This window comes from Bos javanicus, chromosome 6 (genome assembly GCF_032452875.1).
Source record: "Bos javanicus breed banteng chromosome 6, ARS-OSU_banteng_1.0, whole genome shotgun sequence".
In the NCBI taxonomy this organism is placed as follows: Eukaryota; Metazoa; Chordata; class Mammalia; order Artiodactyla; family Bovidae; genus Bos; species Bos javanicus.
Window position 1 is genome coordinate 17,703,293 of NC_083873.1, and position 16,418 is coordinate 17,719,710.

At 42.6% G+C, this 16,418-nt stretch overlaps 1 protein-coding gene across 8 annotated transcripts in view; it reads right to left on the reverse strand.

Annotated features, from left to right (window-relative positions):
• The window catches only part of SGMS2 (sphingomyelin synthase 2), a 98,570-nt gene that overhangs the window by 49,262 nt on the left and 32,890 nt on the right, over positions 1 to 16,418 (reverse strand). For 3 of the 8 annotated variants that reach the window (XM_061419442.1, XM_061419435.1, XM_061419437.1), the window contains exon 2: positions 7,079 to 7,168. The exons of the other annotated variants lie outside the window; for them this stretch is intronic. The gene's annotated coding sequence lies outside the window, so the exon portion shown is untranslated. The remainder of the gene's footprint in view (positions 1 to 7,078; positions 7,169 to 16,418) is intronic. 8 annotated transcript variants of the gene reach the window in all.

Below are 16,418 nucleotides of genomic sequence, written 5' to 3' on the forward strand. Positions count from 1 at the left end.
GACAGAGGAACCTGGCAGGCTACAGTCCATGGGGTCACATGGAGTCAGACACGACTGAGTGACTAACACTTTCACTTTACACACACTAATGTCCTACCGTGGACTATGAGGATGAGCTCTTGAGCCAGCCCAGAGAGCCACTCCTGTAATCTCGTTCTTCCTCTTGACTTTGACTTCACAGCGGATCCTTCCCTGGGAAACTCCTCCACCTGACAGAACCAGACTGCAAACTCAGGAAGAAGAATGACTCTGAATTTCACAACTCTCTCCCATCACCCAGCCACTGCTGGGCCAGTAGCCCAGTGTACAGCAACACAATCCAATCTGCTAACATTCTGCTTTCCTTTCAAAAAATAAATTCAAGAACGCTTAAAAGATCAGACTGGGATTTAATGTCAGGACTTTCTCGCTTTACCAGTGCTCCTCCCATTTCTTTCGTCCAGCCTATGGGTTTGTAGTTTGCAGCCTACACAGGGGTTCCCCTCTGCTGGCTTAGAAGGTGCGAGGACAGTCCATGTCTGATGTGCATCAACGTCACTGGCCACCAGCCAGGTGCCCAGCGTTCAGAGGCGCTAGAATGGCTGTGAATGAATGTGTCATCTCACACACTGAGAGACTCCAGCCCTGTTGCACCCTTCTCCACAGTACCATAGGCACCTTTCTTTTTCCAACAACGTATCTGCATAATTATAATTTCCATATGGGGTACAAGACTCCAAAATTTCACCCAACTTAGAATGCTTTGTGTGACTGCATCTTTAAAAAAAATTTGTTTATTTATTTGGCTGTTCCTGGTCTTAGTTGCAGCATACAGGCTCTTGAATTTTTGCTGCAGCATGTGGGGTAGTTTAGTTATGGCTTGCAGGATCTTCAGTTGTTTCATGCAAAATCTTAGTTGTGGCATGTGGGCTCTAATTCTCTGAACAGAGATTGAACCCGGGCCCCTGCATTGGGAGCGCGGAGCCACTGAACCACCAGAGAAGTCCCTGTGTGACTACATTTTTATTTTTATTTAATTTTTTGGCTGCGCTGCAAGGCCATGTGAGATCTTAGCTTCCAGACCAGGGATTGAACTCACGCCCCTGCATTGGAAGGGCAGAGTCTTAACCACTGGAATGTCAGGGAAGTTCCTTGCATTTTTAATTATAATGTATCTTACATAAGGAGGAGGAAAAAACATAAGGTATAAAAAAACAGTAAAGCAAAAAACGAATATAGCTTCAGATACCCTGGAAACCCCCAACCAATCTCCATGATTATATCCTCCTGCACCCGCCTAATCCAGCAGTAGTTTTTTGATATATAAATAATTTTCTAAGTAAGAAATGCTGAAAACCCTTGGGGAGGTTTCTTAAATGAGGCTCCAGTGTCTATAATTGCAGTTCTCAACATGATAAAAGAATAGATAAATCCCTAAAAAGTTCTCACCTATCGTTGGGTGTTCCTTCATCCCTACACAGTTCTACCTTTTCCCACCCTCACCCGCCCCCATTGACCTCCCCACCCCCCCACCGCTTACTTAGGGAGTTGCCTAGAGGGTGGAGGATGTGATTGGAGCTTCCCCAATATTAGCTGGTTAATATGCACAACCACTTATGGAGTAGGTATCATTATCAATCCTCCATGTGAGGCATGAGGAAGTGAGAACCAGAAATCCAGCAAGTGGTGAGAGGTGGGATTTTATTCCAGGCAATCTTAGCCACGCTGCTAGATTTTCTGAGATCTTGATCTGTTTTTACAATCTGGAATGTGCTGGCTTTTTTTTTTTTTCCCCCTAAGAGCGGTGGATTTGCTTCTCCATGAGTCCTCCTGGGGAGATTTCACCTTTTCTTCCTCCACATTTTCTTCCCACAGTTACCACATATTAACAGATAACAGTCTGTGTTTGCCCTAGGAGGTACGTCCTTCCAGATATTAGCTGGTCCCACCATCTAACACAGCTCCCAGCTCCGGGTCATCTGGTACCTTCAGTGCCTGCATGAATGTCTGTCCAGCTCCCCAGTGACTTACAAGAGGGACACTTCCTGGAAATCTGGCCGATGGACATTTCACTGGGGTGAAGTGTTTAGAGGGTCTGAATCACTCCTGTTGCCTGGTAACAGACAACTCAGGAGGAAGGCGACTCAGGCACAGGTACAGTCAGACGCAGGACATATATTTATTCAGGGCAAACTCCTCCCAGCACTAGACTGACTGTTGATTTCATGTTTAACCTTGACACTGCTCTTTCTCATGTCACGGGGAGGGAGGAGAGGCACTTTCAATTCTTTTCAAGTCTGTGCACAGATTTAACAGATCCCTCGCAGCTAAAATACAGTCTGCTTTATATCTTCTACTGAGTTCTGAAGAAAAGCTTTAACAGAGAAAGCAATTACAGGATTCGAACACATACAAGTGAACTGGAATTATAGGCTGTCATGGAACTTACCTGCCATCCCCATAAAAATTCTCTCATGAATTCATAGTTGATATAACACATTCCTAAACAGCCCTGTGTCACTAATATTGACCTCGGAGTCAAGAAGGAATTTTTTTCAGGCAACCAGAGGGTTGACTCCTTTGGTGGGCCACATTCCAGGTCAGAAAAACGATTACACCTTTACATATACCTGTCTTTTGAATTGATACCACAACACAAGTAGCTTTAGAATTGAAGAGGTCCATCCTCAAACACCACCAGGAATATAAATAAATGTCACTGGCCGCCTAAGGTCACCTCTCTGAGCTTTGTCTTTAAACATAAATTAGCACCCATGCCTAGATCACTGTAGAAACCGAAACTCTAGAATAAAACACTCTGGGTTTGCATTTCATGACATTTCTCCACTAGTTATTACTGGCTCCCTAATACTTTCTGGAGCCACCTTTCTTCCTAGTCATTGTTATGCATGAAATATTCAGAGGGGGAAAGTGGTTCTGAAAAGCCACACACACCCACACATACCAGATACTGTGTTGCCTTTTGTTTTGTCCTTTTCAGCCTTCAGACGCCATCTAATTTCTTTTCTTTTTTAAAGCAGCTTAAAGACATAAATCTTTATGTTTAACACTTTTTATCAGTTTTCCATTTGAAAAATGCCAAACAGGATGTTAATATAATACAAAAACAGCATGCTAATATAATAGAATAAAGCAAAAATAAGCTTTATTTCCATCTTTGGGCCTTATGTCCTATTTGGGACATAAGCTGTCCTAAGTGATGCTTCCAGGGCTACTGGTTTGCAGTTAAGCTTCAGAATCAGAGTATATTTAGGAATGAGACTGTCTGGCTAAAATTCTGTGGCTATGAAGCCAAAGAAATTTGAGTAAATCCATTTACCTAATAACCAAAGTATAGAAAGTTAAAGCAGTAAGTTTTTAAGCTGAAGTATAGGCACTGGGAAGACCAAATAACCAGTTGTGCACTCATCACTAAACACAAAACTCTCCATTCCCCAGCACCCTTCTTGTTGCCTCCATTTGTTAGATATAAACGCTAAATCACAGAAATCTAAAGCATTACGCACTTTACAATAGAACACAGACTATAAGTCAAGAGACAATATCAAAGTCAATTAATTGCATGCTAAAAATATCTGTGTCACTGACCACTAATACCAATACGGACAGAGAATGTTAGTCTTTCCAAGCTGTTTGGGGCTTGGAAGTCCCCAAGACTCCCAGTGTGATGATTCACTAGGAGGACTCACAGGACCCAGTATACAGTTGTACTCATGGCTATTTGTTACAGCAAAGGGATACAAAGCAAAATCAGCTAAGGATAAAGGTATGTGGGGTAAAGTCTAGAGGAGACCGGGAGCAAGCTTCCAAGGGCCTTTTCCCAGTAGAATCACACAGGTGGTGTTTAATTTCCCCCAAGGAGTGGTGACAACACCTGTGAAATACCGTCTACCAGAAAAGCTCATTAGTAACTCAGTGTCTGGGGTTTTTACTGGGACTGGCTACACAGGAAACTTCTGCTGGGCACGTACCTAAACTCTATACTCCCGGAATGCAAGAAGGTACTCAACAGAAACCAATACTGTTTGCACAAACAGGTCAGGCGCAGTGAGCTATCCTTACCAGGAAATGGTGGGAACCCTCCTCCAATCTAAGTGACCACGTGCCACCAGTCAAGGGCTAATCTTGCAAGCACTGTTTCCTAGAAGGGCAGTCTCGGCCTGCTGTGTTAACTCATCTTTGTACACTGTCCTAGTTCAATTACCTATCATAGAGCACCAAACTATATACGAAAGGTCTGACTCGTAGCAGATCACCTAGGTATATCATGAGCCTAGAAGCACTTTCACCTTGTATTATTTTCAGTATTTAAAATGTAGCATTTTCAACATGGACAAACTCACCTTACATAATAGAAGATGTAAGATGGCCTTTAGCGTCTTTTTTTGTACAATAAAAAGAGCTAAATTCTAGCCTTGTTTATATTTCTGAGCACTTCCTTTTAAAAAATATGCCACTGAAATTTCTGAATGAATAGTATTCCTAAACTGAAACTCTGAGAAACCATTTAACTTATCAGACTGGCAAAAAAAAAAAAAAAAATCCAGACCCAAATAACAGCTAGCCTCACAAATTTCTAGCAGGGGGGTGAGAATAAGATAAACCTTCTCTGGGAGGCAATTTGACAAGATAGCTATCAAAATTACACACATCCTTTATGATCTGCAATTCTACTTGGCAAATTTATACACATATAATTGTGTACATGCAGAATAACCTACACACAAAGTTATTTATTGCGGCATTGTTTAAGAGCAAGGACTGGCTACAACCCAAACCTCCATCAATAGGTCACTATTTAAATTGTGGTACATCCATACAATGGACTACTCTGTGACGAGGGGGGAAAAAAAAAAAAAAAACGAGGAGGATGTTCTTTTTTGTACTGATTTGCTAAACCCTCCTACATATATAAGGAGGAAAAAATACATTGCTCAGAAGTATAGTTTGCTATCTTCTACTTTACGAATGGGGCAAATATGAACTCATACTATGCATAGAGATACTCTGGAAAGCTGCATTAGACCAAGGCTGGGAGGGGGCAGTGAAGGCAGAATTGGGGCAGAATCTGTAAACCTGAAAAAAAAAGTGACTTAAAATTGTTTATTTGAAAAGTAATCCTTCTTTCCTAAGCCTAGGTCAAATCACCCTGGCACCTGGTTTTTCGGTTTATTGTTTTAATAAGCTTCTCTATTTTGCAGTGGTTAAAACTAAAGCATTATACAATGGCTTTATCCTGTTTTCCAAACCAGGTTCCAGCTCTATCCTTTGCATCCTGTGTCTGTCTGCCATTTTGAAGGAGCTTTCCCCCGGCACATCTGAGAGCGAGTCTGTTCCCCGCGCCTCCTTTATCCCACTTGTTTGCTGAGGATGTTCGGGGCTTTTAAAAGCTCCATGAAAACAGGGGTTTTACTTTGTTCACTGCGTTCACGACACTGAAATGAGCGCCTGGCACACAGAAACCGTTCAGTAAGTATTTAGTGAACAAATGAATTCTTTTCTTTACCCAGCTTCAATGGGACAGACACTGTAAGACGAAGGGAGAGAAAATACTGCGGTCAAATATTCAGAAATAGTTGTCATTCCTAGCATTGGCCCATTATAGGCATTCTAATCCTAGCAACATTCTTAGAAGTATTTTGAATTTTACAGAAGACAAACAAGTAAGCCTATCGAGTGCTGTGCTGAACAACAACTTAAATGCTCCTAAAAATGTATTTTTAATTAACCTGGGATTATACGGCCCTGAGGTCCATCTTTGGCTGAAGACTTTTTAGGCAAACATGATGATAACGAGTAATGATGAAAAAGAATGGCTATGTCAGAATAAACTGAGCCCCAGTCGTAAGGTGCCCATTGCTGTAGAGAAGAAAGAGAAACCCTTCTGTATTAAATATGCAACTGCTATTTTTATTTTCAAGAATAAAACTATCCTAGGAATTAAATTCAAATTACTAATACTCCAGACAGTGGATTGAGTTGCACAATGTCAACCATGAGCGTGAAAGCTTCCTTCCTTCTCAGTGAGCAAAAAGTGAAGTGAAGTCGCTCAGTCATGTCTGAGTCTTTGCAACCCCATGGACTGTGGCCTACAAGGCTTCTCCATCCATGGGATTTTCCAGGGAAGAATACTGGAGTGGGTTACCATTTCCTTCTCCAGGGATCTTCCCGACCCAGGGATCGAACCTGGGTCTCCGGCATTGGAGACAGACGCTTTAACCTCTGAGCCACCAGGGAAGCCCAAGAATACTGGAGTGGGTTGCCATGCCCGCCTCCAGGGGATCTTCCCAACCCAGGGATCGAACCAACGTCACCCGCGTTTCGGGCGCATTCTTAACCGTCTGAGCCACCAGGGAAGAATGTGTATAATTACCACATCTCTTTGACTTTAGTTTAAATACTACAGAAACAAAGTAACTTTGCTAGTAATCATTTCAGTAATGCTGTTAAACAGTTGCTCCGCTGACTGATGTTTCTTTGAAGGCTTTTAGTACCACTAATTTTTCTCAAAGCACCTTTGAGGCAATGACTGAGGGCCCTGTCTGTGGGCAGTCGTGCAAAGAGGTTAGGAAGTTTTGGTATCACCTCTATTTCTCTTGCTGTCATTTAAGACAACAATCTAACACATGAGGAAACATCCACACACGTGAAACAGCTTGAAATCTAAGACTCTCCTGACGATAAGACAGAAACTCTCAAAGTTAAGGCATGTTTTTCTTAAGGCATGTTTTGAAATGTCTTAACTAGGAAAGAGAAGATAGCAGAGAAGTTGCAGGACAACTGGTAGGCATCCAACCCTGAGCAAATCACATATATGATTGAGCACCAGGAAGCACCCAACCTACTGTTTGCAGGCTTCCCTGGTGGGTCAGTGGGAAAGAACCTGCCGGCCAATGAAGGAGACATGGGTTTGAACCCTGGATCACGAGGATCCCCTGGAAAAGGAAATGGCAATCCACTCTAGTATTTTTGCCTGGAGAGCCCCATGGACAGAGGAGCCTAGTGGGCTACAGTCCATGGGGTCGCAAAAGAGTCAGACACAACTTAGCGACTGAACAACAACAACAATAAATCCCACCATGGTCTGTGATCCTCGCAGCGGTCAACACTGTTAAGACTTGTCAGAGATCCTTTCTGTGAAGAGCGGGAAGGGCAGAGGATGGTAGCTCTAAAAGAGAAAGTGAGAGCTTAAGTCAGAATCATGCTTTGCTATGTTTTGCTGGTTTTCTTGGAGTGAGAGTGAAATGATGAATTCTATGATACTGCCACCCCACCTCCCAGGAAGAGTCCCTGGGAGGACACTGGGTCTAACAGGTACCAGCATTTCAGGAGGAGAAAAGCAACTTGTGCTTTCCGCCAACATTAGCAATACCTGACAGAACTGTTCAGAGGTGGAGCGGGGGAGGTAGGCAGAGTCCCACCCCTCATGATGCTCAACGACAGATAAACAAGAAGACTGTGAGAACCGCCACTGAGAGAAGTTAGAGTCAGAGTGAGGCTGGCGTGGCTGACTTAGGGATTGTGGGTGAAGTCGCTCAGTCCTGTCCGACTCTTTGCAACCCTGTGGACTGTAGCCCGTCAGGCTCCTCTGTCCATGGGATTCTCCAGGCAAGAATACTGGAGTGGGTTGCCATTTCCTTCTCCAGGGGATCTTTCCAACCCAGGGATCGAACCCGGGTCTCCTGCATTGCAGGCAGACGCTTTATCCTCTGAGCCACCAGGGAAGCCGATTTAGGGATTAGTGGTTAGGAAATGAGCAGATAGTACTGGGCTGGCAATGTAAGGAAAAACCCGAATGAACTTTTTGGCCAACTCAATATTTGCGTTAAGACTTAATAATAATGGGAAGGGGGTGGGGCCTGGAAGTCAAGTATTTCAGGTCACAGAAGCAGCTGGTTCAAAAGCCCTGAGGCAGGAATCAGCCAGGCAGGTATCAAGAACAGAAAGGCAATGGAGCATTGAAACTCAGGGCACTGAGGGCTTTCCAGAGCAGGTGAGGAACCGCCAGTACCCAGGCTGCTGTGGAGTGCAAAATGCATCACACTCCAACAAAACGGTGAAGGATTCCCTTGCAATATGTACAACTGCTATGATATTTTAATGGATTTTTTACAGACTTTATTTTTTAGAGTAGTTTTAGATTCACCCAGAGTCCACAGTTCACAGTTAAGGTTCGCTCTTGCTGGTATACATTCTGTGTGCTTGGACACGTGTATAATGACATGTATCTACCATTAAACTATCAGAGCGGTTGTGCTGCCATAAAACTCCTCTGTGCTCTAACTACTTACTTTAACTAAAATTTGAGTCGTAGATAGAAGTAAAATGTACATCATTTTCCAGAGGTTTCCAATTCATAGAACCACCTTATATCCTAAGAGTATAGCCCAAGATACACACACACACACCAGATTTGGTATTTGAAGTATATATATCTTTTAAATGCCCAACCAATATCATTAAAATCTATGTTTAACTATTACGGAACATATGTGCATCCACAACCAGAAACTGATTTTCAACTGAGATCCCACTTTCGCCCAAAATACTCAACAGCTGGAAAAGACTCAAGAATGAATGTGTCACTCCTAGTTATAGATCCAAGAAAAATGAAAACCCTAGTTCACACAAAACCCTGTAGACAAATGTTCTTTCTGCAGTATTCGTAACATCCAAAAAGCAGAAACAACCCAAACAGCCAGCTGATGAATGGATGAATACAATGCTCTGTACCCATATAATAAAATATTATTTGGCAATAAAGAATAATGAAGTGGTGATACATGCTAAAACACAGATGAGCCTTAACAACATTATACACACTAAGTAAAAGAAGCCAGTTACAAAAAATCACATACTTCATGATTCCACTTCTGTGAAATGTGCAGAAGAGGAAAATCCACAGAGACAGAACACAGACGAGTGTTGCCAGTGGCTGGAGGCAGAGGAGATTGGGTAGTGAATATCAGTGGGTAGGGGCTTTCTTGGGGGGATGATGTAAATGTTCTAAAATTAGGTAGAGGTGATGGTTGCACACCTCTGTGAATACACTAAATGAACTGTACTCTTTAAAAGGGTGAATTTAGTGGTTATGAATTGCATCCCAATAAAGTTGTTATAAAAATTAAAGAACAAAGGTATATCTGAAATGCTGGGTACAGATGAAATAAACTTCAACTGGTCAAAAATGCTACATTCCAGTAAGGCCCATAATAGGAGGTAAGCAACTCTGTGCTCATTTCAGATACCATACAATACTCTCAGTTTAATGTTTAATCCTTTGAAAAGATCACCCCACCATCAGAGGATGTTTTTCTCATTTGGGACTTCACTCTAGCTACTACCTCTCTCTACTCTCCCCACCAACTCCACTAACCTGACCCTGTCTGTCAAACAGCTCCGCTAATAGCCACACTTGTAGTCACCATCGTGTTTCCCCTGGACTGCATTAATCCCTTCCCGTCCCAGTTTTCCACACTGACCTTTCTACAAATTTACTCTCATTTTAAACCCTTCAGAGGTTCCCCCTATTGAAGCCATTTCTGGAACACTGAGGTACTATTAGAAGAAATTAATTATATTCATATGCAATTAGATAGTACATGGATCAAAAGGGTCATTGCCTCTTAATACCAAAGTTAAGTGTTAAGTGATAGTTGATCAGTTGTGTCTGTCTCTTTGCAACCCTATGGACTGTAGCCCACCAGCCTCCTCTGCCCATGGGATTTCCCAGGCAAGAATACTGGAGTGAGTTTCCCTTCTCCAGGGGATCTTCCCAACCCAGGGACTGAACACAGGTCTCCTGCATTGCAGGCAGACTGTTTACCATCTGAGCCACTAGGGAAGCCCCTTAACGTCAAAGGTGCCTACAAATGCAACCTCAGAGTATCCCCAAACTATGCCTGTCTCTGCCTTCAGGGACACTGGCTGCAGTACTAAGAACCGCCAGTAATCTCGTGGGCTAATCTCTGCATCTTCCAACTTAAGCTACTCTATCAAAAGGATCAATGTAATTACCTGTTTATAAGGTCAAGAGTTAAGTTAGCTTAGATAAATACCTGATTAAGCAAGAACTGGGCTAATGAAGAGATTTTTCAAGAAGACACATTGGAAGGTCCAATATTTTTCAGGTACCTACACACAGCTATATATAAAAACAAGCCCAGAGTGTCAAGATGGGAGAAGCTGAAACTTAAAGTAGCTCATAAAACAGGGCCAACATTTTATTCCTTAGGTAGCAAAGGTAAATCAAATAAAAGAAGAGGAGAGAGTGGCTCCTGGCCTGTAACAATGTGGACAATTATAACTGTTTATAACATGATGGTCTTCCCAGGCGGTGCTGGTAGCAAAGAACCTGCCTGCCAATTCAGGGCTGCAGGAGATGAGGGTTTGATCCCTGGGTCAGGAAGATCCCTTGGAGGAGGGCATGGCAAACCACTCCAGTATTCTTGCCTGGGAATCCCATGGACAAAGGAGCCTGGCAGGTTACAGTCCAAAGAGTCACAAAGAGTCGGACATGCCTGAAGGGAGTTAGCACAGCACACATATTAATGATGCTGATAAAATCATCAGCTTATAGATTTTTCCATCTAGTCAAACTTAAAATGTGTGCTCTTTTTGAAAAGGAGAGGTAAAAGGAGAGGGTGCTAGACTGTAAATTCATGCTGACCATTCCAAACACTCTGTACACATCCCAGAGTAGTTGAGAAGACCCATTTAAAAGAGTGTTATGGAAGAGCTCATATATCTTAATCTGAAGTGTATGTACCATGCATCACTTCATAAAGGAATAAATTAAAGGATACAACCTACAAAGTAAAATACCCCTACAAGAGGAGCAATGCAGAACCCAAAGCCAAGTAGAGACAGGGTTCCTGATCACAGGAAGCAGTGGGAGGGGCGGGGATGTGTTTCCCGTGACTGAATACTCTCACCGGCTCCCAGTAGGGGAGCGCCACACTCAGCACCTCTGGAGTTCCTGACATGATGCATAACCTTCCGGTGCCTCAGTTTCCTCGCCTATAAATAGGGATAACAGCACTAACTTCATGGGGTCCTTAAGAGGGGTGAGGTCGTTAATATTTATAAACAGCTTAGAAACAGCACTTGGTGCAGAGCATGCATGACCCGTATTTGTTAGCTGACTAAAATAGAAACGAAAAGAAAAGGGGTAACAGAGGGTACTAGGTAAGTCTTAAAACATGACAAAAACTGGGCTACATATTCAGTTCTCAGTTCCTTGGCAGCCGGAGTAAAAGAGAGAAGAAACGAAATTTTCCAGGCTCAGAGGCAGACTGTGGTGTCTCCGTATCTGCATGTATTGGGAGGGGAGGCGGGGAGTAGGGGATCGGTTTCCCAGGGCAAGAAAAGCTTTTCTTGACACTTGGCCCTAACATGCTCACTGCAGGTCTGTACACAGGGGTGGTGCGGGGAGCTGCCCGTGAGAACGGGGTCCTTTGTCCGAAGGACACAGCTCTGGGAGCTGCCTCAGTCCTTGAGGGTTTGCTTGCAAACATAGCTCTCTGTCCCGCCACCCCAGAGATTAGGCGCTTATTTACTGCAGACACCTGGAATTCTGGACAAACTTCTCACGTACAGGGAAATGTTATCTGGTGTAAGAAATAATAACAGGGTGCCATTCCCATGCTCTCAAGATTTCTTGTGACTTTTTGTAAGATGTATAGGTCAACCAAGAAAATGTTAACTGTCTTGTCTTTCTCACACTTTTCTGGATAAATATAAGATGCTGAATAAAGTCATGGTCAGACCGCTTCCCTTTGTGGAGACGTGTCTGAACCTTTCGACCCCATCTTTGTTGTAGAATTCCTTTGCTGTAGTTTCCTTTCTCAACCCTGCCGTGCACGTTCTTGGGACCTGATCAACTTTGCCGGCTGGCACCGGCAGGGTGGTGAGCAACAGCACCGACCAGGGAGACCACCATATGACATCACATGACAGATTTTCATCATGTGTGTGCTAGTTGCTCAGTCGTGTCCGACTCTTTGCGATCCCATGGACTGTAGCCCACCTGGCTCCTCTGTTCACTGGAATTCTCCAGGCAGGAATAATGGAGTGGGTTGCCACATCCTTCTCCAGGGTATCTTCCCAACCCAGGGATTGAACCTGGGTCTTCTGCATTGCACGAGGACTCTTTACCGTCTGAGCCACCAGGGATGCCCCTCAATAAATTCTGAAGCATAACTCTCCCGAGTTTTGTTTTGCTGTTGTTTTTTGTTTGTTTGTTTGTGTTTTTTTTGGCAGGAAACCAAGGCAACACAATACAAATAAGTGGCTCCAATGGTCTGGATCATTTCAGGAACACAACTGCACCAGAAATCCATCCTTTATTTCAACATCCGCCAGCCATGCATCTGACTAGAGCTGAAGAGAAGGCAGTTCCAGATTTGTGGAATAAATTCTCTATATCAGGAGACAACCAAGATGCAGCCACATAAAAACACTAAGTAACCTGATGCATAGAAAGTGACTTTCCATGGAAGCATTTGTTTTTAGGCCTAATGGACTGGAGAGTCATCGTCTGGCCTAAGAACAGCTATGATCATCTCAGGGGATTAAACAACTCAAAAGAGTATTCCTCTCTGTCATAGTCATCTCAGGCTCTACCCAACAGTTAAACGTGGAGTATTTCCAAATACAAGCACAGAAGCTCTTGTGCTTAAGGAGCACTTTATTGTAAGCTGGAAAATAGATGAAATTTTATTTTAAAGACTAGTTGCATGAGTGCTAAGACACTCCAGTCATGTCCAACTCTTTGTGACCATATGAACTATAGCCCACCAGGTTCCTCTGTCCGTGGGATTCTCTAGGCAAGAATACCGGAGTCGGTTGCCCTTTCCTTCTCCAGGGTATCTTCCTGACCCAGGGATTGAACCTGGGCCTCCTGCATTGGCAGATGGATTCTTTACCACTAGTGCCACCTGGGAAGCCCCAAAGACTAGTTATAAGACAGCAAACCTTAGCAAGAAAAGGACCTTTGTTCCTTCAGATATCCCCATGCTGTACATGGAAGACATGATATTTTCCACGGTTACTCCTCAAGTCCTGTGAGTACACTGATATTCCAGTGATTTGTCAGCTTTTTTCCAACAGGCAAAGTGTGTTGTTGTTCTTAAGACTGATAATCTAAGAATGTTTCTTCACATTAAAATAGTGTTCATCCTAAAGTTGTTAATCAACTATAGCAATGTATTTTCATTTTAATTCTTAGGTGGGTATTACCAAAGCTGAGGGCTTCCCTTGTGGCTCAGCAAAGAGTCCGCCTGCAATGCAGGAGACCTGGGTTCAATCTCCCAGGTTTGGGAAAATCCTCTGGAGGAGGACACGGCCACCCACTCCAGTATTCTTACCTGGAGAATCCCCATGGACAGAGGAGCCTGGAGGGATACAGTTCATGGATTCCTGAAGACTCGGACGCAACCGAGCGACTAACACTTCGACTTTCTCACTCAGTCACCGGTAAAGAGTTGCTGGCTCTTTTCTGTCAGGCTGTACACCCCATGAGGGAAAAGACCTCACGTGTCAGGTTGTCTGCTGTTTTTCTGGCACACAGGTGATGTTATTTGTTCACTGACTAACCCCCAGTTTATAAGACAGTCAGCTGTGTTCCTACCGGAGAAGGCGACGGCACCCCACTCTAGTACTCTCGCCTGGAAAATCCCATGGATGGAGGAGCCTGGTGGGCTGTAGTCCATGGGGTCGCGAAGAGTCAGACATGACTGAGCGACTTCACTTTCACTTTTTGCTTTCATGCATTGGAGAAGGAAATGGCAACCCACTCCAGTGTTCTTGCCTGGAGAATCCCAGGGACAGGGGAGCCTGGTGGGCTGCCGTCTATGGGGTCGCACAGAGTTGGACACGACTGAAGCGGCTTAGCAGCAGCAGCAACAGCTGTGTTCCTAACAAGTCTCATGTGAGCCCCTTGCAAGTTAAGACAGGGAAGTCATTGAAGTAATCTTACACAGTGGGGAGGAAGGGAGGAAAGCATTTTAATATCACACAACCCACAAGTCTGATGCCTTGAAGACTGTCAGAAGCGAAGTCCTTGGCGTATACAAGCAGGTATGAGTGAGAGAGGGAGAGAGACGGGGGCAGGATGGCCCACTAATTCAGATGGGTGCTGTACGAGTAAAATTTTATGATGAGAATGCAAACAGTGTTTTCTAATTATAGACTCTTAAATTTGAAATATCTTGAAAGGTCACTCTGTACTTCTTTCTGCCTAATACAGTAGGCAGCATTCAAGCATCCCAGAAATAGAAGTCCTTTAAAGAAAAAAAGCCCAGGGAGAAAGGTTGAACTAACAGATTAAAAAGCCCTGTGTCTCCCCCAACTCTACAGTTTCTCTGTTAGGTTTTCCATGAAGAAACAATCAACAATCTAGTTCTTTCCTTCAGACACAAAGTTACTGTTACATCCCAATTTCTCAACTCCTTACAGTAAAAGTCAAAATAAATAGTATCACACAATATCATAACAGTGAAACTTCAATAATTACCTGATTTTAAGGAATGCTTCTGGACCTTTTACAACCAAAGAAAACAACCGTTCATACTTTAACGCTGAAAGTGAGACGGCGTTTTACACTCATTGGTGAGCAAAGGAACTCGAATCAAAAAAGTGAGATACCATGTTTCACATATTAAATTAGATTAAAAAAAAAAAAACCCACAAAAATAACATTTCTTGAATGTGACATCCCATAGCCTCTGACATCACCAATAAGAGGGAAACACTAGAAAAAACTAAGTGGCCAATACTAGGGGGCTGCTTAGATAAACCGTGATGGAGGAATGCAACAGAACACTGAAATACTTCTCTACTACGATACATCCATCCGTGCAAAACAGTGACACGTGGATGACCCTATTTATCTTGCTTTTTAAAAGTCGCGAGCATAAACACTGGAAAGATCATGCAAAATTTTAACAGGTGATAGATTTATAGATGGCTTATGTTTTCCCTTTGATTATCCAGGTTCGAAATTTTCTAAAATAAACATGAGCTGTTATTAATTTTATAACTTAAAAGTTAAAGAGAAAAGGTGAGTCCTAAACTCCCAACATAAATTTCCAAATATTAGCTATCATATTAACAGTCTTTTTAAAGAGTTTGTTATGACAAGCACATAGTCTTTTTAAATACCATGTACTAAGGATAAAAATAACAAACCTCTTTTTCATTTTGGTTACTATGTGTGGTGTAGGCACATAAAAATATTCTGTCCTGGAAACTTAAAATGTTTTCTTTTTATCAAGATGCCATTTGTGGTGATGTACCACCAGGTAGCCTCTCTAGTTAAATATAGCATAATTATATAGTTCATAAAATTAAAATGAAATGTACATATTTATTGTGATGATTACTGTTGCTCAAGTATAATCCTGTCTTTGAAAATAAAAATGAAATTAGAAGTAAAAATGAAACCTGACAAACCAGAAAAATGAAGTGGATAAATATGAATTAAGACAGAAACAAATTGGGGTGGGGGGTGATATTATTAGAAAGAGGCTGCCAGACAGAGAGAGGTCACCTCTGGTCAGGGAGAAAGGATGTTTGTGGGGGAGGCAGAGTGACTCCTGAGGATCTGGAAATACTATAATCAAAACCTCAAGGATTCTGTAGTATAGGTACCTGAGTAGGTTAACAGAAGGAAATACTATAATCAAAACCGCAAGGATTCTGTAGTATAGGTACCTGAGTAGGTTAACAGAAGGAAATACTATAATCAAAACCGCAAGGATTCTGTAATATAGGTACCTGAGTAGGTTAACAGAAGGAAATACTATAATCAAAACCACAAGGATTCTGTAGTATAGGTACCTGAGTAGGTTAACAGAAGGAAATACTATAATCAAAACCGCAAGGATTCTGTAGTATAGGTACCTGAGTAGGTTAACAGAAGGAAATACTATAATCAAAACCGCAAGGATTCTGTAGTATAGGTACCTGAGTAGGTTAACAGAATGAGCAGGCTAGCTACACCTGAGTAATTAAGGGATCGGTAAACTTGTGCGCATTCATCAGCCCTCATTTGGAAAGGTTTCTTTAGAATCCTAAATCTCTCCTTCCTGTAATCTGTGTCCTTTAGTTCTTGTTTTTCTCTCTTGTAAACTTGTTGTCCTCTCTATTCAGATTTCCAAGAGTTTGTTTACTGCAGCCTCCTCACTAGTTATCAGCAGTTTGCTTCTTCTGTTTAGAAAATGAATAATTTGTACTTACTTTAACTCTTATAAGAAGCTTCCCAGGTGGGAAATTTATTGTGGTGGATCACAATAAACTGTGGAAAATTCTGAAAGAGTTGGGAATACCTGACCACCTGACCTGCCTGTTGAGAAATCTGTATGCAGGTCAGGAAGCAACAGTTAGAACTGGACATGGAACAACAGACTGGTTCCAAA